This window comes from Erinaceus europaeus, chromosome 19 (assembly GCF_950295315.1).
Source record: "Erinaceus europaeus chromosome 19, mEriEur2.1, whole genome shotgun sequence".
Lineage (NCBI taxonomy): Eukaryota > Metazoa > Chordata > Mammalia > Eulipotyphla > Erinaceidae > Erinaceus > Erinaceus europaeus.
Window position 1 is genome coordinate 12,327,859 of NC_080180.1, and position 24,365 is coordinate 12,352,223.

General features: G+C 40.1%; 1 long non-coding RNA gene across 1 annotated transcript in view; it reads right to left on the reverse strand.

Moving 5' to 3' along the window:
- The window catches only part of LOC132534714 (uncharacterized), a 152,264-nt gene extending 128,689 nt beyond the window's left edge, over window positions 1–23,575 (reverse strand). Inside the window, exon 1 of the long non-coding RNA XR_009546426.1 lies at window positions 23,290–23,575. This is a non-coding gene — a long non-coding RNA (uncharacterized LOC132534714). The remainder of the gene's footprint in view (window positions 1–23,289) is intronic.
- Window positions 23,576–24,365: the final 790 nt, after the last annotated feature.

Consider the following 24,365-nt stretch of genomic DNA (forward strand, 5'->3'; position numbering starts at 1 on the left):
ACAAAAATCAGTGTCATTTCTTTATTCAAACACTAAATCCGAAGAAGAGGATATCCAGAATTTACTCTCATTCACTGTTGCAGCAAAATCAATAAAATGTCTAGGAATAAACTGACCAAAGAAATGAAAGACTTGGGCCAGATGGTGGCGCACCTGGTTGAGCATACTTATTACAATTCGCAAGGACCCAGGTTCAAGCCCCCAGTCACCACCTGCAGGGGAAAAGCTTTGAGAGTGATGCAACAATGCTGCAGGTGTCTCTCTGTTTCTCTCCCTCTCAATCACCTTCTTCCACCTCGATTTCTGGCTTTCTCTATCCAATAAAGATTAAAATAATTTATAAAAAAATAAAAAAGAAGTAAAAGACTTGTATACTGAATACTATGAAATGCTATTCAAAGAAATAGAAAATGAGATTAGGCGGTGTCGAGAGGAAGATGGCGGACTGAGAAGCTGCTAACAGCGAGCGCTCTGATCGCATCGTCGGCAACGGTAGGATTTTCTGCCTTTAGCAGGCCAGTCAATAAGGGGTGACACCAAAGAGGTGATTATAATTTAATTTGGGTTAAGAATTAGAGTAAAGGTGACACGGACTAGCGGGGCTCCAGACTTCCCAGGCGGCGCCGGGCAAGGCGAGTGCGCCGGGCATTGTCCTCCACCCGGGAAGGCGGCTCCTCCACCGGTTGCAGAGGACCCGGAGAGAGCACTTTAGCTCGGGGGCTTTCTCTTGGGAGTCTCCAGGGTCCACCGCGACCCTGAGGGCGGATCCAAAGACTTCTTGAGTATAGCTCTCATTGGATCAAAGGACTTGGAGCTAGTTTTCATTTTTGAGAAATCCTTTAAAAAAGTCTGGAGGGGGGGGTTTCCCGGAAGATGGTGGACGGAGAAGCTGCTAGCCTCTGAGCTCCGAACACATTCCCCTGGAGACAATAGGATTTTCTGCCTTTAGCAGGCCAGCCAATAAGGAGTCCTTAGACACCAAGGAGGTGACTATAACTTAATTTGGGTTAAGAATTAGAGTAGGGAAAAAAATTCTTTTTTCTTCCTTTTAATTTTCAAGCATACATCCTTCCCACCGCCTCCCCCCCATAAGCAGTCCCTAGGACCAGCTCCTAGCAGGATACCCCATAGCACCAAACAGGGTGTTTTTTTTTTTTAATTCACTGATACACATTTGGGAAGTTCCTTGCACTGCTCTTTAATTACAACTCTTCTTCTTATCTTCTCCCTTTTCTCTCTCTTATCTCTCTCTCTCTCTCTTTTTTTTTTAATCTTGTCATACACTTCTTTCTTCTTTGCCTTGCTGAATTTGTGAATTACTTTGGGGAAGAAATCTGACTCAGAGTGGACTCTCTATGTGTGTATCTCTGCTCTAGTTCCCTTTCCCCTCTTGTTACCCCTAGAATATACACTGGATAGTAGATTTGCATAACTGTCTATTCTTGCTATCCTCTCTTTCTTTTCTCTTTCTTCACTGGGATTTGGTTACTATTTTTTCACGGACTGGAGAAATTGTTTGGCTAACTGGTAACGATTAAACTACTTCAATACTTACTTCAGTTGCTACTGTAATTCCGGAGGTTGGTGAGTGCAATTGTCATAAAGGCATTTAGTACAATGTTACTTGTACTCAAGACACAACAACTGAGGAACAACAGAGCATAAAAGAGAGAAACACATAAATAAAAAAAAATGGGTAGATTAAAAACAAATAAAACTGCTACCCCAATGAATGAAGACAAGAGCCCAGAAGAAACCACAAATCAGTCAGAAGTAACCATAGATAAGAAAAGTATGCAAGCAATAATAAACTTATTAATCACAGAAATGAAAACAACATTGGAGGAAAGGAATGGCAGTATTAGGGAAACAACAGTTGAGACCCCCAAGGAAAATACTGATTATCTTGAGGCAATTAGAGAACTGAAAGCTGAAATAGCTGTAATGAAGAAAGAATCTGAGGCAAGGGAAAGCAGACTAACAGAAGCAGAAAACAGAATTAGTCAGACAGAGGATGAGTTAGAGAAAACTAAGAAAGAGGTGAAAGAGCTTAAAAAGAGATTGAGAGACATTGAAAACAACAACAGAGACATATGGGATGATCTCAAAAGAAGTAACATTCGTATAATTGGCCTGCCAGAGGAAGAAAGAGAGCAAGGGGAAGCAAACATTCTAGAGGAAATAATACAAGAAAACTTCCCAGACCTGAATAACAGAAAGGATATCAAGGTTCAAGAGGCCCAGAGAGTACCAAACAGAATCAACCCAGACCTGAAGACACCAAGACACATCATAGTCACAATGAGAAGAAGTAAGGATAAAGAAAGGATCCTAAAGGCTGCAAGAGAGAAACAAAAAGTCACATACAGGGGAAAACCCATAAGATTATCTGCAGATTTTCTCCACTCAAACTCTAAAAGCCAGAAGGGAGTGGCAAGATATCTATCGAGCCCTGAATGAAAAAGGGTTTCAACCAAGGATAATATATCCTGCTAGACTTTCATTCAAGCTAGATGGAGGGATCAAAACCTTCTTAAACAAACAACAGTTAAAGGAGGCAACCATCACCAAGCCGACCCTGAAAGAGGTACTAAAAGACCTCTTATAAACAAGAACATTACTATAATACTTGCAATATATCAGAGTAAACAAATTGTTTTTTAGAACAATGTCACTACAATACATTAAATCCATAATATCAATAAATGTCAATGGCTTAAACTCACCCATCAAAAGGCACAGGGTGGGGGGATGGATCAGAAAACATAATCCTACCATATGATGCTTGCAAGAATCCCATCTGTCACAACAAGATAAACACAGACTAAAGTGAAAGGATGGAAAACTATCATACAGGCTAACGGTCCACAAAAAAGGGCAGGAACAGCCATTCTCATCTCAGACACGATAGATTTTAAATTAAATAAAGCAATAAAAGATAGGCAAGGACATTACATAATGATTAGAGGATCAATCAGCCAAGAAGACTTAACAATTATTAACATCTATGCACCCAACGAGGGACCATCTAAATACATTAAGCATCTACTGAAAGAATTTCAAAAATACATCAATAGTAATACAATAATAGTGGGAGACTTCAATACCCCACTCTCACACTTAGACAGATCAACAAAGCAGAAAACCAATAAAGATACAAGAGAATTGAATGAAGAGATTGACAGACTAGACCTCCTGGACATTTTCAGACTCCTCCACCCCAAAAAACTGGAATACACCTTCTTTTCAAATCCACATAACACATACTCAAGGATAGACCACATGTTAGGCCACAAAGACAGCATCAATAAATTCAAGAGCATTGAAATCATCCCAAGTATCTTCTCAGACCACAGTGGAGTAAAACTAACTTTTAACAACAAACGGAAAATTATTAAAAGACATAGAATTTGGAAACTAAACAACATGCTCCTTAAGAACCACTGGGTCAGAGACTCACTCAAACAGGAAATTCAAATGTTCCAGGAAACTAATGAAAATGAAGACACAACCTATCAAAATATTTGGGACACAGCTAAAGCAGTACTGAGAGGGAAACTTAGAGCCATAAAATCACATATTAAACACCAAGAAGAAGCCCAAATGAACGACCTTACTGCACACCTCAAGGACTTAGAGGAAGAGGAACAAAGGAACCCTAAAGCAACCAGAAGGACAGAAATCACTAAAGTTAGAGCAGAAATAAACAACATCGAAAATAAAAGAACCATACAAAAGATCAATGAAGCCAAATGTTGGTTATTTGAAAAATTAAACAAAATTGACAAACCCCTAGCCAGACTCACCAAACAAAAAAGAGACAAGACTCAAATTAATAGAATTGTAAACGATGCAGGAGATATCACAACTGACACCACAGAAATCCAGAGAATCCTGCGAAACTTCTATAAAGAACTCTATGCCACCAAGCTAGAGAATCTGGAAGAAATGGAATAATTCCTAGAAACCTATGCACTTCCAAAACTGAACCAAGAAGAACTACAAAATCTAAATGCACCAATCACAGACAAAGAAATTGAAACCGCTATTAAGAATCTCCCCAACAACAAAAGTCCTGGACCAGATGGCTTCACAAACGAATTCTACAAAACTTTCAGGAAACAGTTAATACCCATACTTCTTAAGCTATTCCATAAGATTGAAGAAACAGGAATACTCCCTTCCACCTTTTATGAAGCCAACATCACCCTGATACCAAAAGCTGATAGGGACAGAACAAAAAAGGAAAACTACAGACCAATATCTCTGATGAACATAGATGCCAAAATATTAAACAAGATCTTGGCCAACAGGATACAGCAACACATCAAAAAGATTGTTCATCATGACCAAGTGGGATTCATCCCAGGAATGGAAGGCTGGTTCAACATCCGTAAGTCAATCAATGTCATTCACCACATCAATAAAAGCAAAGCCAAAAACCACATGATTATCTCAATAGATGCAGAGAAAGCCTTTGACAAAATCCAACACCCATTCATGCTCAAAACTCTACAAAAAAATGGGAATAGATGGGAAATTCCTCAAGATAGTGGAGTCTATATATAGCAAACCTACAGCCAACATCATACTCAATGGACAGAAGCTGAAAGCATTCCCCCTCAGATCGGGGACTAGACAGGGCTGTCCACTGTCACCGTTACTCTTCAACATCGTATTGGAAGTTCTTGCCATAGCAATCAGGCAAGAGAAAGAAATCAAAGGGATACAGATTGGAAGGGAAGAAGTCAAGCTCTCATTATTTGCAGATGATATGATAGTATACATAGAAAGACCTAAAGAATCCAGTAGAAAATTACTGGAAGTTATTAGGCAATATAGCAAGGTATCAGGCTACAAAATCAATGTACAAAAATCAGTGGCATTTCTTTATGCAAACACTAAATCTGAAGAAGAAGACATTCAGAAATCACTCCCATTTACTGTTTCAGCAAAATCAATCAAATACCTAGGAATAAAGTTGACCAAAGAAGTGAAAGACTTGTATACTGAAAACTATGAGTCGCTACTCAAGGAAATAGAAACTGATACCAAGAAATGGAAAGATATCCCATGCTCATGGATTGGAAGAATAAATATCATCAAAATGAATATTCTCCCCAGAGCGATATACAAATTTAATGCAATATCCATCAAAGTTCCACCAAGCTTCTTTAAGAGAATAGAAAAAACACTACAATCATTTATCTGGAACCTGAAAACACCTAGAATTGCCAAAACCATCTTAAGGAAAAGAAACAGAAATGGAGGCATCACACTCCCAGACCTTAAACTATATTATAAAGCCATCATCATCAAAACAGCATGGTACTGGAACAAAAATAGGCACACAGACCAGTGGAACAGAATTGAAAGCCCAGAAGTAAATCCCAACACCTATGGGCATCTAATCTTTGATAAGGGGGCCCAAAGGATTAAATGGAAAAAGGAGGCTCTCTTCAATAAATGGTGCTGGGAAAACTGGGTTGAAACATGCAGAAGAATGAAATTGAACCACTTTATCTCACCAGAAATAAAAATCAACTCCAAATGGATCAAAGACCTAGATGTCAGACCAGAAACAATCAAATACTTAGAGGAAAACATTGGTAAAACACTTTCCCACATACGCCTCAAGGACATCTTTGATGAATCAAACCCAATTGCAAGGAAGACTAAAGCAGAAACAAACCAATGGGACTACATCAAATTGAAAAGCTTCTGCACATCCAAAGAAACTATTAAACAAACAGAGAGACCCCTCACAGAATGGGAGAAGATCTTCACATGCCAGACATCAGACAAGAAACTAATCACCAAAATATATAAAGAGCTCAGCAAACTTAGCCGCAAAAAAGCAACTGACCCCATCCAAAAATGGGCAGAGGAAATGAACAAAACATTCACCACAGAGGACATCCAAAAGGCTAACAAACATATGAAAAACTGCTCTAGGTCACTGATTGTCAGAGAAATGCAAATTAAGACAACACTAAGATACCACCTCACTCCTGTAAGAATGGCATACATCAAAAAGGACAGCAGCAACAAATGCTGGAGAGGATGTGGGGACAGAGGAACCCTTTTACATTGCTGGTGGGAATGTCAATTGGTACAGCCTCTGTGGAGAGCAGTCTGGAAAACTCTCAGAAGGCTAGACATGGACCTTCCATATGATCCAGTAATTCCTCTCCTGGGGTTATACCCCAAGGACTCCATAACACCCAACCAAAAAGAGGTATGTACTCCTATGTTCATAGCAGCACAATTCATAATAGCTAAAACCTGGAAGCAACCCAGGTGCCTAACAACAGATGAGTGGCTGAGAAAGCTGTGGTATATATACACAATGGAATACTATGCAGCTATCAAGAACAATGAACCCACCTTCTCTGACCCATCTTGGACAGAGCTAGAAGGAATTATGCTAAGTGAACTAAGTCAGAAAGATAAAGATGAGTATGGGATGATCCCACTCATCAACAGAAGCTAACTAAGAAGATCTGAAAGGGAAACTAAAGGCAGGACCTGATCAAATTGTAAGTAGGGCACCAAAGTAAAAACCCAGTGATGAGGGGTAGACATGTAGCTTCCTGGGCCTGTGGGGGGTGGGAGTGGGCGGGAGGGATGGGTCACAGTCCTTTGATGGTGTTTATGTACACTCCTAGCAAAATGTAGACATATAAATCAGTAGTTAATTAATATGAGAGGGGGAAATCAATTGTATGTCTCAAAGTTTCTCAAAACACAAACTGAATCTTTTTAATATATAGGCTATGTATTTGATATGCGGACTCTCTCAAAAGCCTAGACCAAGTAGATAAGAAGCATCCAATAGCACAGCTATATACAAGATACTGGGTACTGTCCAGCAAACCATAACAAAGGGACTTTTCAAAGTTAACCCAATTAACAAATAATGTGATGATAACATTAACTATCCATTGTCTTTTTGAACCCTAAGACAGCAGGAACCTCACATCTCCACTATAGAGCCCCTACTTCCCCCAGTCCTGGAACCCTTGGATAGGGCCCACTTTGCCGTATGCATCTCCCAATCCAAACCAAATAATATTGCATCTGCCGATCACAACCTAACCAAAGCAACGATTGCCACCTCAACATGCTTCACCTCAGACTGTATCCAGAGACTTCACGTGTGGAATGACAACCCTTCAGCTTCATTACTCGGGTGAGACCTTTCCTTTTATAGTACACTCTAATTTCATCTCAGGTAGTTCACTTTCTAACAAAGTCCCATAACCTAGATATACACCAGTTTCTGTGAGAGAGAGCTTATGTGCACACGTATCCATAAACTACTGCAAAATATATACCTGAAAGCAGAAGTACACTAGAGTTTGCAGTGAGTACCTCCCTAACACTTCCTCTCCACTATTCCAAGCTTGGGATCCATGATTGCTCAACAAATTGTTTGGCTTCATATGTTAACTCTCTTTTCAATCACCAGGTTCCAGATGCCACCAGGATGCTGGCTAGGCTTCCCTGGATTGAAGACCCCACCAATGTGTCCTGGAGCTCAGCTTCCCCAGAGACACACCTTACTAGGGAAAGAGAGAGGCAGACTGGGGGTATGGACCGACCAGTCAACGCCCATGTTCAGCGGGGAAGCAATTACAGAAGCCAGACCTTCTACCTTCTGCAACCCTCAACGGCCCTGGGTCTGTACTCCCAGAGGGATAGAGAATGGGAAAGCTACCATGGGAGGGGGTGGGTTATGGGGATTGGGTGGTGGGAATTGTGTGGAGTTGTACCCCTCCTACCTTATGTTTTTGTTCACTAATCCTTTCTTAAATAAAAAATTTTTTAAAAAAAGAAAAAAAATGCATTAGGCAAGAGATACTGAAATCAAAAAAGAAAGAAATAGAAAATGATACCAAGAAATGGAAAGAAATTCTATGCTCATAGATTGGAAGAATTAGTATCATCAAAATGAATATTCTACCCAGAGCCATATACAAACTAAATGTGATACCCATCAAAGTTCCACCAAGTTTCTTTAGGAGAATAGAACAAAAATTACAATCATTTATCTGGAACCATAAAACACCTAGAATTGACAAAACAAGCTTGAAGAAAAGAAACAGAAATGGAGGCATCACACTCCCAATTATAAAACTATATTATAAGGCCATCATTATCAAAACAGCTTGGTACTGGAGAAAAAATAGGTACACAGACCAGTGGAAAACAACTGAAAGTCCAGAACTAAACCCTCCATATCTGTGGACATCTAATCTTTGATAAGGGGACCTCAAGTATTAAATGAAGGAAGGAGGCTCACTTCAATAAATGGTGTTGGGAAAACTAGGTTGAAACATGTGGAAGAATGAAACTGAACCACTTTATCTCACTAGAAACAAAAGACAACTCTAAATGGATCAAGGACCTAATATTAGAACAAAAACTATCAAATACTTAGAGAAAAACATTGGTGTAACACTTTCCCACTTAAACCTCAACATCTTCGATGATACAAACCCAACTGCAAGGAAGATTAAAACAAAGAAAAATCAATGGGACTACATCAAATTGAAAAGCATCTGCACAGCAAAAGAAACCATCACACAAACAAAGAGACCCCTCACAGAATGGGAGAAGATCTTCACATGCCAGACATGAGACTAATAACCAAAATATACAAAGAGCTCAGCAAACTTAGCAACAAAGAAGCAAATGACCCCATCCAAAAATGGGCAGAGGATATGATCAGAATATTCACTACAGAAGAGATCCAAAAGGCTAACAAATATATGAAAAATTGCTTCAGGTCGCTGACTGTCAGAGAAATGCAAATAAAGACAACATTGAGATACCACCTCACCCCTGTGAGAATGGCATACATCAAAAATGACAGCAGCAACAAATGCTGGAGATGTTGTGGAGACAAAGGAACCCTTCTGCACTGGGAATGTAAATTAGTGGGAATGTAAATTGGTCCAACCTCTTTGGAGATCAGTCTGGAGAACCCTCACAAGGCTAGACATGGACTTTCCATATAACCCAGTAGTACTTCTCCTAGGGATATGCCCCAAGGACACCATAACAACCAATCAAAAAGATATGTGTACACCTATATTCATAGCAGCATAATTTGTAATAGCCAAAACTTGGAGGCAAACCAGGTGCCCAACAACAGATGATTGGCTGAGAAAGCTGTGGTATATTTACAAAATAGAATACTATGCAGCTATTAAGAACAATGAACCCACCTTCTCTGACCCATCTTGGACAGAGCTAGAAACAATTATGTTAATTGAGTTAACTCAGAATGACAAAGATGAATATGGGATGATCCCATTCATAAACAGAAGTTGAGAAAGAAGAACAGAAAGGGAAACTCAAAGCAAGATCTGACTGAGTTTGGAGTAGGGTACCAAAGTAAAAATCTCTGGGTGGAGGGTGAGAGTAGATGTTCAGCTTCACTGAGGGGGTGGGGGTGGGAGGGGGTATGTGGACACAGTCTTTTGGTGATGTGAATGGTTGTTATGTACACTCCTATTAACTTGTAGTCTCATAAGTCATTATTTAATTAATATGAGAGGGAGAAAACTGAATTTCTCAAACATTTTAATACAAAGACATAGGCTGAGTATATGTTCCTTCTATCTAAGCACTTAAGACTTTAAACATGTCATCAGACTGAATTTTAACAGTGGTCTCAAATTATTAATACATTTTTAATAATGACTGGTTCTTTGAAATGTTGACTCTCATAAAAGCTTTGACCAGGGAGAACAAAAGCAACCAGTGGCGTCATTTTATAAGGCATGGCTTGATATAAATAATGTCAAAGGGCATAAATTTTGGTGATGTCATGTATGATACAGCAAATCCTAACAATGGAATTTTCAAGGTCAACCCAATTGCCAAATAATTTGACTATAGCAATAACTATCTACTGCCTTCTTAAACCCTAAGACAGCAGGAGCCTCCCAGTTCCTCTATAAAGCCCATATATCCCCCCACTCCTGGAACCTCTAGGGTGGGGCTCACTTTCCTGCATACTTCTCTCAGTTCACACCAAATGATAATGCATCTGCTGATCCCAACCGAATCAATGCAATGAGAACCACCATGCTTCACTCAGACTGTGTCCAGAGATGTCAGGCATGGAATGTCAACCCTTCAGCCTCATTACTCAGGTGAGACCTCTCCTTTTCTCATAGGACTTCTTAATTCCATTTCAGGTAGTGCACTTCCTAACAAAGCCCCAAAACCTAGATAAAGACCAGGTCCCATGAGATAGGGCAGATGTACACATGTATCCATAAATTAGCACAAAATATATAACTGAAAGCAAAAGTGCACAATAGTCTGCTGTGAGTCCATAAATGAAGCAAGCAAGCAGAAAGACCTAAAAATACACCATAAAGTTCCTAATGAAATAGTTTCTACTTAGACCAAGATACCCTTCTTATCTACTTCCTGTTACACTTCCCTTAGTCACTCCAAAGCTAACCTCATCAAAGTAAGGACTACAAAAGCTGAATAACGGCAAGAGACTGGCATACTTTCATGATGACTTTTTAGTCACTACCAGGCCATCCCATCATGTGGGGCCGTAGTTGGGGAGTCCTGAGATTCCCACACAGACATGATGAGCCTAGACCTCAAAGAGATCCTTCTCTCCATTGTCACTGGTCATTTCCATTAGGAACAACACAATGGACACCTTTGTGGGCCTGCATAGAACCTTGCCCTCAATGTGGATCAACAACGGTAGAGAATGTTCCATCCTTTGAAGGGAGGCTGGATAACATACTCTGTCTTCCACTTGAGGAAGATGGGTCCTGAAATTGGGGGAGCTTGGAACGTTCCTACTCATGACCATGGAATGGGAATTCAGAGCTACAGGGATACAGAGTTTACATAGGCTCCTAAGCTGAATATGGGCCCCGGATCAAATTGATGGGGTTTATAGACAACAATATTTATACACGTTTCCCATATTTGGGAGCTACTCTCTTTTCTGATCCAGCTTTTTAGCCCTTTTTCCAGCCATGACATCATCTCTCCAGACAATAACTTGGGTCCACCTGCATATAAGATGTCAAGCTCAGGCAAAAACTTAGTAAGGTCATGGGCCTCTTCATATATACCTCAAATAGACCATTTTATTTCCAAAACAGAGACCCCAAATCTTTATTTGCAATATTCTTGGCTTTAGGCTCATTATTAGTCAACAATTGGTTTGGATTTTATGTTAACTCTTTTTTCAGCCACCAGGTTCCAGAGGCTACCAACAGATGCTAACATATTCTTGCCAGACACCCCCACCAATGTGTCCTGAACTCCACTTCCCCAGAGCCCCGCCCCACTAGGAAAAGAGAGAGGCAGGCTGGGAGTTTGGATCGACCTGTCAATGCCCATGTTCAGCGGGGAAGCAATTACAGAAGCCAGACCTTCCACCTTCTGCACCCATAATGACCCCAGGTCCATACTCCCAGAGGGTTAAAGAGTTGAAAGCTATCAGAGGAGGAGACTGGATACAGAGTTCTGGAGGTGGGAATTGTGTGGAATTTTACCCCCTCCTTTCCTATGGTCTTGTCAGTTTTTCCATTTTAAAAATTAAAATTAAAAAAATCAAATACTTATAGACAGAACTCTGTCCCATATAATTTTTTGCAACATTTTCACTGATTTGAATGCAATTTGAAGAAAAGTAAATTCAAAAATAGACCAGTAGTGGTGTTGGTGTTTTGCACCGAAGTAAAAGACTCCAGGTTGGTGGTGGGGAGTTCCGGTCCTAGAACAGGAAGGCAGAGGCCCTAGTGGGGTAGTATTATTGTGAGGAAAACTGAGAAATGTTAAGCATGTACAAACAAACAAACAAAAAATAGACCAATAGGGCTACACAAAACTGAAAAGCTTCTGCACACCAAAGGGAATCACTACCCTAACAAAGAGATCCCTCACAGAGTGGGAGAAAAATCTCTATGTGGCATATACCAAACAGAGGACTGATATGTAAAATACACAATGAACTCACCAACTCAACAATAAGAACACAAGCAAACCCATTGAAAATGGAGGGAAGACTACTTCCAACTATGTCAGATAAAGTAAGGACTATGTCAGATAAAGTAAGCCAGATAAATAAAGCCAACTACGTCAGATAAAGTAAGGACTACAAAAGCTGGATAAGGACAAGAGACTGGCACACTTTAATGGTGGCTCTTTTGATCACTACCAGGCCACCCCATCTTCCAGGTCCCTAGTCAAGAAATCCTTGGATTCCCACATAGATATGATGAGTGTAGACCTCTAACAGATCCCTCTCCTCCTGTTCATCTTTTCATGGCTTATTTCCACTGAAATGTATTTCAGAGTTTGGCCACTTGAGGGCGCTTTAACTCTTTTCTACCTGTTCCTCAAAGGCGGGGGGGGGGGGGGGATGCAAGGCATCTTCGAAGAAGGTAAGAATTAATTATTAATTTCCCGAAGAATATTACATCTTTGATTCTGACACTTTCAAATCTCAGATTAAATCCAGACAGTTTCTAGTCCAAGAGGAATCATGTCCGTTAAATCATGAGAAATAGTCTTATACAACTTGCTTCTTATAACTCTTGGGTCTTCTACCAGCTCTTGATAGAGAGATCACAGTAATACCTACCCACTTTAAGCTAATGATGCTCATCTAGGAAGAACATTAGAATCATGCTGAAGAATTTTCAAAATATACATTCTATTCAGGGACACAGAAACATGAGGGCTGCTATATTAGCTTATGATATTTTAACAGTTCCCCAACTACTAATATGCTATTAAGTGAGAATAAGAACCAGAGTTTTAAAACAGCCTTGGGTAGGGGAGAGAAAGAAAGAAAGAAAGAAAGAAAGAAAGAAAGAAAGAAAGAGGAAAAGAAAAATCATGACATAGTTTTTTGTTTGTTTTTTAATATTTATTTTCTTTTTGTTGCCCTAGTTTTTACTGTTTTTGTAGTTATTACTGTTGTTGTATAGGACAGAGAGAAATGGAGAGAGGAGGGGAAGACAGACAGGAGGAGAGAAAATAGGCACCTACAGACCTGCTTCATTGCTTGTGAAGCGATTCCCCTGCAGGGGGAGAGCTGGGGGCTCAAATCAGGATTCTCACCCAGGTCCTTGTGCTTCGCACCACCTGCGCTTAACCCACTGCACTACTGCCCAACTCCGACATAGTTTCTCTTGCAAAAATGCATCGTGACTTTTCCAGTTGTGCAACCATTTCCAGACAGCAGAATGAGTTGTGCACTGAAATAATTAAGGCATGCCTTGCTATCTAGATTCTTCAGTATATTGTTTCACCTGCTGGTGTTTCTATTTTCATGTTTTAAAAATGGATAAGTAACTACGTAAGTGTGTAAGGTAACTGAATAGCATGCAGTGCTGAAAGTGGTTGACAGCCCCAGCCTCCACCTCCACCCCTGTTTATGCTGCTTCCTAGTCCATGGCAATTAAAAAGTGAAACATCATTTGCAGTGAGGACTGTGCAGTGAGGACTGTGCATGGGTGTGTGTTCTGCCATTCAGAATCAGAAGTTGAACGAAAGCAAGATACCATATCCCTTTAGCCTTGGCTGCTCTGCAGGTGGTAAAAACAGATTTCTGTAGTAGAGTCAGAATTCACTTTCTAGACTTGTTTGTCTTATTAACTTGAGTGATGACCTCAGAGGCAGAAGCACCTGCAATTAAACTCTTGTGACTTTGGTCTCATAGAAGATCCAGTTAAGAAAAGATGTCCTTCGTCCTTCCACTGAGTGTAAGAATCTCTCTCCTTGTCCTAACCCACTTCTACTTTAAATCTCCAGAGAAGCTTCTGTTTCCCACTGAACCCTAAATTATACAGGCATTCAAAGTGCCTCAGAAAGTTTCTGTCATTTATGATTACTTTAAAACTATTGTCTATTATCACAATTTCTATTTGACCCTAATTAAGTGATTTGAATCTACTGAGAGTTTTATTATTTGTAAATTTTTTTCTGCTTCTGCATCAGCAATATTTCAACCCATAAAATAAAATACTTTGTAGAGGGGCTGGGGAGTAGGCTGAGCAGTGGCACAACCGGTTAAGTACACACAGTGCTAAGTGCAGGGACCTGTGCAAAGATCCCGGTCTGAGCCCCTGGCTCTCCACCTGCAGGGGCAATGCTTCACAAGCACTGAAGCAGGTCTGCAGGTGTTTGTTTATCTTTGTCTCTCCCTCTCTATCTCCCTTTCCTCTTTGTCCTATGAAGAAGGAGGAGGAGGATGGAAAGAGAAGGAAAAGGAGGGGAAGAAGGGTAGGAAGAAAAAGGAAGAGGAGGAGGAGGATAAAGAAAGAAAGAATGAATGAAAAGAAAAAAGGTTGCCAGGAGCATTGGATTCGTAGTGCAGGCACCAAACCCCAGTAAAAAATCCTGAAGAAGAAGAAGAAGAAGAAGAAGAAGAAGAAGAAGAAGAAGAAGAAGAAGAAGAAGAAGAAGAAGAAGGAGAAGAAGGAGTAGAAGAAGAAGAAGAAGAAGAAGGAGAAGAAGGAGAAGAAGAAGAAGAAGAAGAAGAAGAAGAAGAAGAAGAAGAAGAAGAAGAAGAAGAAGAAGAAGAAGAACAACAACAACAACAACAACAACAACAAAAAAAAAATAGAGGGTCTGGGTAGTGGCATAATCAATTGAGCCCACATGTTACCATGCAGAAGAACCTGGGGTCTAATCCCCAATCCCCACCTGCAGAAAGAACTTAGCATAATGAATAAATTAGCAACATGTAATTTCCATTTTATCTGTTAACAACACTATCTATAACAGGTTGATACAGTGAATGTCTGTGTCACCAAAACATAGTAGATTTTAAAGTTTAGGGATGCGTTAAAGTAAATTGCTATTGCCAGGGAGTTTTAGTTTTCTCTATAACCACTAGAGGACAGACATGTCCTAGAAAATCAGTACCAACAAACAGTAAGTGAAAATTGATTATGGGCAGAAGTCACATTCTCAAAATATGTTTCTATTGTTATAGCGACTAATAAAGAACATAGACTAGGGGCCAGCTGGTAGTGCATCTGGTTGACCGCACATTTTCCAATGCTCAAGGACCCAGGTTCAAGCCCTGGGTCCCCACCTGCAGGGGGAAAGCTTCACGAGTCCCCTTTCCTCTTGATTTCTGTCTCTTTCCAATAAGTAAATACAGAAAAAATATTTTAAAGACATAAAGATGCTTAATAATGAGAACTTGCATTTCAGTTCAAATATTATGCTTTAACTTTATAGTTTCATAAAGTGTGTGTACCATTTTCCATCATATCTGTATTTTAAAGAAAAGACATTTGATAACACATATGGATACTTTTATTTTATAATAGAATTAAGCACTCATGACTCATTAGAACTGAGGCAAAAATGCACAATCGTGTCATAGTGCAAATATCTCCAGGTTAGGAAGACTGAGCTCTGGAACTGACTGTGAAAAGGGGGCATTTTATTCACTGAATGCTCCAGACACAATGCTTGACAGCTGTCTTTCAAGATGGTAGGGAAAAAAATATATGAATCAGGGAGCTGGGCACTGATGCATTTGGTTGAGCACACACATAACCATGCACAAAGGCTTGTGTTCGAGTTCCCATTCCCAACTTGCAGAGAAAAAGCTTCACTAAGACAGAAGCTTCACGAGCAGCAGGGAAGCTTCATGAGAGGTGAAGCAGCGCTACAAGTGTCTCTCTCCCTTGCTATCTCTTACTCTCTTCTCGATTTCTCTCTCTTCTGTCAAATAACAGGAACAAAATACATGAGACTTGTAAATAACTGACATTCAGTTTGAAAGAAAAAGTGATTTTCAAGTCATATGTAAGTAAATAAATTAAAAAAAAAAAAAAGACTAGCAGCCCAAGACCCCAACACTCTGCAGGGATTTTTTCTGGATTTCATCAATCAATTATCAATTAGCATCACTACAAGGCTTTGGTGAAAATCAGCAACTAAATTCTATTTTAGAATTTTCTATAGAGAGTTCTTGCATGTATTTGGAGCTAGGTACTTGGAATTTTTTAAAACTTTCTGTGTCGTCAGGGTGTTTAGTTTGCTGAGGCTTCACATCTGTATTTCTGAGGTACTTACTTCACATTTTGAGATAGAAGGAGGAGAGACTCCACAGCACCTGTCTTCAAAAGATTTACTCAAGGGTTGAACTCAGAACCTTGCACACAGTGAAGTCTGCTCTCTACATGGTGAGCTATCTCTAAACCCTTAGACTGGCTAAAATGTGCACCCTGCAACTGACACATACTAGACTGAATAACCCCTACACAGAGTAGTTGACAAAATGCTTTTTTAATGAATCATATTAATAATGTGTAAAATGTCTTGAATTTTATGTCTATATTACATATTTTCAAGTAACATTAATTTTATATTACACTTTACTAACATTTTTTGTCTTTTTCTTACAGCATTGCCTAGGACTTTCAGCACAACAGAAAATAATAGTAACACACCTCCCTGACGTTGCTCCTGACACAGTAGAGATGGTGTCAGTCTTTCAGCATTACATATAGTATTGGCTTTGAACTTAGCAGTTTTAGCTATCTTTCAAATTCAGTAACTTTGATTCAATCCACCTAATTGTGCTCCTTTTGTTAGTAATGTATGCTATTGTTGGACAGAGACAGAGAGAAATTGAGAAGGGAGATAGAGAAAGAGACAGAGACACCTGCAGCCCTGCTTCAACACTCATGAAGCTTTCTCTCTGCAGGTGAGGACCAGGGACTTGAACCCTGGATTCTTGTGCAGAGTAATTAAAATCATTCTTCCGAGTCCTTAGATCCTGCCTTTCCTAACTGCGTATGTCTGTTCTCTTCTTTGACATGTGATTTTGCATCTCAAACACATTTAAAGCACTAACCACAACTTCAGCTGTAGAAACTATAGCATGGGCATACTGGACACCCACACCCTGCAGTAAACAGAACACCTGATCCACCTGTCCAGTCTGCTTCCAAAATCACATCCTATCTACGAAGTAATTTCTCATTTCTGTGTATTTTAAAATTTTGTCTGTACCTCTGTGTCCCTACTTTAGGGAAGATCAGTGTTTAGAATCTTTGAAAGAAATGAACTTCATTTCCACTTGCCAGTTGATTTTACTTGGCTACTACCAGGTTTATATTGTAAAGTATACCATTATTTGAATTGACAATGCCAATTTTGCTTTATTCTTGCGATTACATCATTAAAATCCTGTTGAATTTTCAACTGATATGAACTCCCCTCCATGGAAAGTAAAGCCAGATAAAACTGATTATTCTAATATAAAGTGTTGGCCTTGTCATTTAGAGTGTGACATTTTCACAGCCAAGGTTTTAGGTGACCAAACATATAAACTCATTTTGTTCCATGGCTATAGGCTGGGGATGGCCAGACCTCTTTAAAAAGCAAATTCATGATCACAATAGGGACAGGATGTGAGAAAGTGAGTCAGTGAACACCCACCAACTCCTTTAGGAAAAACAGCTAGTAGCTGTTTGAGCTGGTATTAATCATCTCAGTAGATGGAAAACTTATTTAAAAAATGACTCCTTCCAGATGCCAACAGCAGAGAGCAGAGCACCAAATAACTGGTATGGCCCACACCCTTCTGCTAGAATGATTAAAGGGGAAGACACTCAGTACAATTCTAAATAAGGAGAATTAATTATCCAATGCTGGTAAATTCTGGAAGCCACTGAAACAAGTCTTGACCTTACTGTAATTTATCAAAGTGCCCTTCTCCAACTCTCACTGGTACAAGCACAATGTTAGCAGCTTTTCATCATTTCCAAAGTAGATTGAAATCACTGTCCCATTATTACACAAAATTTTAGGAAACTGTCCAACCTTTCTACAGACGAAAACTGTGTTTGTCCAGGTGCATGTAAAATAATCTGTATTGAGTTGTATTCCTCATAGCAAACCAATCTACACTGCTTTAAGAATATAAAATATAAAGTAAAAATGTCTTTTTTAAATGCTGATCTTAGCATTTGAGAAAGCCACTGTGTTACATGAGGTGATAACTCAAAGTAAACAATTGACAGGTTATTACCCAAAGCTGTCATTTCAAGATAAAAATAAGACCACAATGCATTAATAAATCTGCCAATGATAACCACAAAACAAATACCTCCATAGAAAATAATCACCACAATCTGAAGTGACATAATCATGAAGTCATTTACTAACATTTCAAGGGATATCAAATGAGTGAAAGAAGTTGTGAGATAAAGATTGTTAGCATATTGAGGGTCAGGTTCTATAGAGACCCACAGGAGGGCCCACGATGTTTTATCTGATAGAGATGACCAGCTATGGTGGAAAGAGGGATCTGTTAGAGGTCTAGGCCCATTATATCTATGAGGGAATCCCAGAATTCCCTGACTAGGGTCCCAGATAATGGGGCAGGCTGGTAGTGACCAAAAGAGCCATCAGTAAAGCATGCCAGATTCTTGCCCTTATCCAGCTTTGGTAGTTCTTACTTTATTTGACAAGGTTAGCCACAGAGTAATTGAGGAAGGTGAAACAGAACATAGGTGGGGAGTATATATAGGTCTAAGTAGAAACTATTTGTTTAAGTACTTTATGGTGTCTTTTTTAGGTCTTTCTACTTGCTTGCTGCACTTATGCCCCATTCTCTGAAGGGAGGCTGGGTCAACATACTCTGCCACTCAAGGAAGATGGGTCCTGAAATGAGTGCAGCCTAGAATGTTCCTGGATATGGCCACAGAATGTGAGCTCAGACTGACAGAGACACAGAGGTTACACAGGCTCCTGTGCTACATATGAACAGACATGAGGTCAGATCAATGGGATTTACAGTTAGTGGTATTTATATAATTTTCCCATATAAGGGAGCTACTCTCTGCTCTGATCTAGTTTTCTAGTTCTATCCCCAACTCTGACAGAATATCCTCATACAAACCTTTGGTCCACATGCATGTTAGCTGTCAGGCTCAGGCAAAAATCAGTAAGGTCATGGGCCCCTTGGAATATACCTAAAATAGACTTCCTAGCTTTTTCCCCAAATTTCATTCTTTTTTTTTTTTGCCTCCAGGGTTATCACTGGGGCTCGGTACCTGCACTAGGAATCCACTGCTCCTGAAGGCCATTTCCCCCCCCCCCCATTTTGTTGCCCTTGCTGTTGTTATTATTGTTATTGTTGTTATTTCTATTGTTGGGCAGGACAGAGTGAAATCAAGAGAAGAGGGGAGGGGAAGACTGAGAGGGGGAGAGAAAGACATCTGCAGACCTGCTTCACCACTTGTGAAGTGAACACCCTCCCCCCGCAGGTGGGGAACTAGGGGATTGAACTGGGATCCTTACACCAGTCCCTGCACTTTGTGCCATGTGCATGTAACCCACTGTACTACCGCCCAGCCCCTCATCTGCTACATTCTTAGCTTTATGTGCCCAATTATTAAACTATTTGTTCTGCTTTACAGCCACCAAGTCACAGATGCTTTTCAGTCACCAAGTCATAGATGCTACTATGATGCCAACCCTACTTCCCTGTGCAGATGACCTCACCAATGTGTCCTAGAGCCCCACCTCTCCAGAGTCCTCCCCCACTAGGGAAAGATAGAAACATGCTGAGGGTATGGATCGACCTGCCAATGTCCATGTCCAGTGAAGAAGCAATTACAGAAGCCAGACCTTTCACCTTCTGGGCCCCATAATGACCTTGGGTCCATAATCCCAGAGGGATAAAGAATAGGAAAGCTTCCAGTGGGTAAGGGTTAGGGTTAGGGTTAGGGTTAGGGTTAGGGTTAGGGTTAGGGTTAGGGTTGGGTTAGGGTTAGGGTTAGGGTTAGGGTTAGGGTTAGGGTTAGGGTTAGGGTTAGGGTTAGGGTTAGGGTTAGGATGGGAAACATGATCAACAGAAAAATTAAGTACCCCTACTTTTTATTGTTACCACTTTGAATCTTGGAGCAATTTTGCAAAAGATGGAAAAGTTAACACCCATATGCTCTCTGCCTGGATTTCTCAATGTTAATCTCTCTCTCTCTCTCTGTCTCTCTCTCTCTCTTTCTCTCTGTGTCTGTGTGGCTATTTGAGAATTTCTTGATTGAATCATAACATTTCTTCCCTAGATACCCCTGTATCTGTCTCCCAAGGACAGAGGTATGTTTCCTATGTAACAATGCTGATATATTTCCTGGAAATTTCACAGTAATGCAATAGGATTATATAAGTGAGAGCATTTTCAAATTCGTCCAATTATGTAAGCTATGTCCTTTTAACTTATTTTTCTCCACCAGGATGTCACACTATCATGTCTCTAACCTAGCATAGTTTCCCAATCTTTGTTTCCCTTCTTTTTCATAATATTGTTATTTTGAAAAATCCAGATAAAAATGTATTTACAAAATGTTCAATTGTTTGGATGCTTCGGATGTTCAAGTGCAGTTTAAAGAGCACATATCCTACATAGAGAATGCCGTGTCCTTTTTAATACACAGACTACCACTGTCAGTCTCTCCTATTACTCTTTTCCACCGCATGCCTACACACAACGCTGTTACTCAGAGATTGAACCAATAGTGGGTGTATTTTCTGCTCTCCTCTGGCAATGCAGACTTCCCTTTATGGAAAGTTTTCTCTTCTCCAAAATCTCAAGATTGTTCACATCTCAAAAAACCTCTTGTCATAATAATTGTCTTTGCTGTACTCCTCCAGATATCTTATAATTCTGCCTTCAAACTTTGCTAAATTTCACTTGGTGCATCCTCATAATAGATCACTTGCTAACTTGCCTTATATGAATACTAATTTCATACTGTCATGTCATGTGCCATCCTGTTAACTTCTGAGGGCAAAGGCCTTAGAGGCTTTGATTCTCTACATCACATTTCATTTCCTACACAACGCATCAGAATCCAGAACACCTAGTAAACAGTAATTATGCGATTCTTGATGATAAGAGTGAATTACAATTGCCATAGGAGAAAAAAATCTATCCTGAAGTTAACTGCTCCATTATTTTTAAGAACTCATCCAAGAAAACAGTGTTTTTAGTTTATATCTTGGAGGGTCACACAAGTTCCTAGAGATTTTTTTTTTTTAATCTTTCTTTGTAGTAGCAGAACTTTTAATTTTTTTTCTAACTTTGCAGATTATTTCTTGTTAATTGATTTTTATTGAGGGAAAGTTGTCTTATAAGACTTATAATCTCACAGGCAGAACTGAACTTCTCTCCAAAATAGGTGCTAGCCCACCTCTCCCACCACAAATGTACCGTTTTCCTCTAGTGCAGAGCACTGGGCCCCTACCCCAGAGAGCCTCTTCCCTCCACCCTTTGCAGTGACTCCAGATCTGCAGACATAGGCCAAGCATCTCTCTCTCTCTCTCTCTCTCTCTCCATATATATTTCTCCCCCTCGATTCCCTTGTTTTACTTCCTAAATCTTCCACGAATAAGATCACTTGCTATTTGTCTTTCTCCTTCGGACATTTCACTTAACATGACGCCCTCCAGCTCCATCCATGTTGTAGTAAAGGGCAAAAAAGACTTCGTCATTTCTTACAGTGTGAAAATATTCCATTGTGCATATATACACATCCATTAAAAATTATTTATTGGGCTTTATTTTAATGAGTGGAAGAGATACAGAAAGACCACAGCACTGCTCAACTCTGGCTTATGGTGGTGCTGGCGATTGAGCCTCAGGAATGGAAGTCTTTTGCATAAACATTATGCTGTCTTCCCAGTCCAAGATATATATATATATATATATATATATATATATATATATATATATATATATATATAAAATTTTTTTAAATGTTTATTTATTTTTCCTTTTGCTGCCCTTGTTGTGCTTATTGATGTTGTTGTTGTTTGATAGGACAGAGAGAAATGGAGAGAGGAGGGGAAGACAGAGAGGGGGAGAGAAAGACAGACACCTGCAGACCTGCTGCACTGCCTGTGAAGCAACTCCCCTGCAGGTGGGGAGCCGGGGGCTTGAACCAGGATCCTTACACCGGTTCTTGTGCTTTGTGCCACATGCACTTAACCCGCTGCGCCACCGCCCAACTCCCACATATTGTTTTCTAAGGTTGAATTCTCAAGGAAAATGTTCAGAATTTAAGTAGAGAGAAAAAAAATCCAATTTTAAAAATCACTTTCTTCAATGGGCTGGGCAGAGGTGCACCTATTATAGTATACACAGTACTCAAGGACCCAGGTTCAAGACTTCATTCCTTACCTGAAGGACAGATGCTTCAGAAGTGGTGAAGCAGGACCACAGGTTTCTTTTTATTTATTTATTTATTTATTTTAAACTTTTTATTTAAGAAAGGATTAATGAAGGTAGGAGGGGTACAACTCCACACAATTCCCACCACCCAATCTCCATAACCCATCCCCTCCCATGATAGCTTTCGTATTCTCTATCCCTCTGGGAGCATGGATCCAGGGTCCTTGAGGGTTGCGGAAGGTAGAAGGTCTGGCTTCTGTAATTGCTTCCCCGCTGAACATGGGCGTTGACTGGTAGGTCCATACTCCCAGTCAGGACCACAGGTTTCTATCTTTTTCTCTTCCTCTTGATGTTTCCCTCTACTCTCTATTTCCTTCTTTGTATAAAATATAATAGAAAGGAAAAAAAAAGGAAAGAGGCCACTGGCAAAGGTGGATTTGTGGTGCTGGCACTGAGCCCCAGTAATAGCACTGCCAGGGAAAACGAAAACAAAAACAAAGAAAAAATGAACTTCTTTCTTCAATATAGTATCCCCTGTCTTCTCTTTTAAAATATCAGTTACTTGGAATAATCAGAATTTTTTCCTCTTTTTTTTTCTTTTGCCTCCAGGGTTATTGCTGGGGCTCGCTGTCTACACTATGAATCCACTGCACCTGGAGGCGATTTTTTCCCCTTTGTTGCTCTTGTATATCGTTATTATTGTTGCTAATATTGTTGTTATTGCTGTTGTTGTTGGATAGAACAGAGAGAAATTGAGAGAGGAGGGAAAGACAGAGAGGAGGAGAGAAAGATAGACACCTGCAGACCTGCTTCACCTCCTGTGAAGCGACTCCCCTGCAGGTGGGGAGCAGGGGGCTCAAACCGGGATCCTTCCGCTGGTCCCTGTGCTTCACACCATGTGCGCTTAACCCACTGCACTACCACTGGGCCCCCCAGAATAATCTGAATTTTTTTTTAAAAAGTGAGCTACTAAAGAATACCTGTGATCTTAGTAATTGTAGGACTTTTTTTTTTTTTTTCCAATTCCAGAAACTCAAGACTTTGTAGATCCACACATGGACTCTGACGTCATTTGCACTTACCTCTGCTTAGCATAGAGAAGATTTCCCAGTGGCAGGCAAGTAGAACTTTATATCTTCAGACTCACAAATCCCTAGCGTCAATGCACCTCATCACAGATGAGCAAACGCAGAAGGCTGCTGCTCCAGGCCGCGCTCTGCCATGGTTTCTCGTTGCTAGGAACACACAGAGGCACTGTGGTCTGCTGAAGATTCCCCTGTTAACTAAATAAGGTGAAATGAGGAAAATATTCCCAATAGTTTTCTTTTTTCCAGTTAGAGCTTGTGTGTTACATTTATGAAGGGTTGACTGAGTTAGATTATAACACAAATGAGCTTCTGACATGCCATAGATACCCAATGATACCAAATAAAATTCTCAAGCATGACTCATGGCAAGAAAATAACAGATACTGAAGCTACCCATTTTTTTAAAGAAAGGATTAATTAACAAAACCATAGGGTAGGAGGGGTACAACTCCACACAATTCCCACTACCCAATCTCCACATCCCACCCCCTCCCCTGATAGCTTTCCCATTGTCTATCCCTCTGGGAGCATGGACCCAGGGTCATTGTGGGTTGCAGAAGGTAGAAGGTCTGGCTTCTGTAATTGCTTCCCCGCTGAACATGGGCGTTGACTGGTCGGTCCATACTCCCAGTCTGCCTCTCTCTTTCCCTAGTAGGGTGTGTCTCTGGGGAAGCGGAGCTCCAGGACACATTGGTGGGGTCTTCAGTCTAGGGAAGCCTGGCCGGCATCCTGATGACATCTGGAACCTGCTACCCATGTTTTTATCACTAGATTTACAACTTTGACACCTTTCAGAATTGGCCCAGTGGTGGGGGTGTGTGTGTGTGCGCGTGTGCTATTTCTTAAAAAAACATAACATTAAACAGATTTCAAATAATAGAGACTTAATATAATTAATAAACAGATTTCAAATAATAGAGACTTCAAATACTTTTAGACTTAATTTTTTACTGTGAATATTTAAAAGGAGGATGGAGGAGCTCTTAGTATAAAAATTTCTTTGGAATAATTTATGGTGACTAGGAAAGACATGGTTCAAAGCACAAGAGTTCCATCTGCACTTGCAAGTA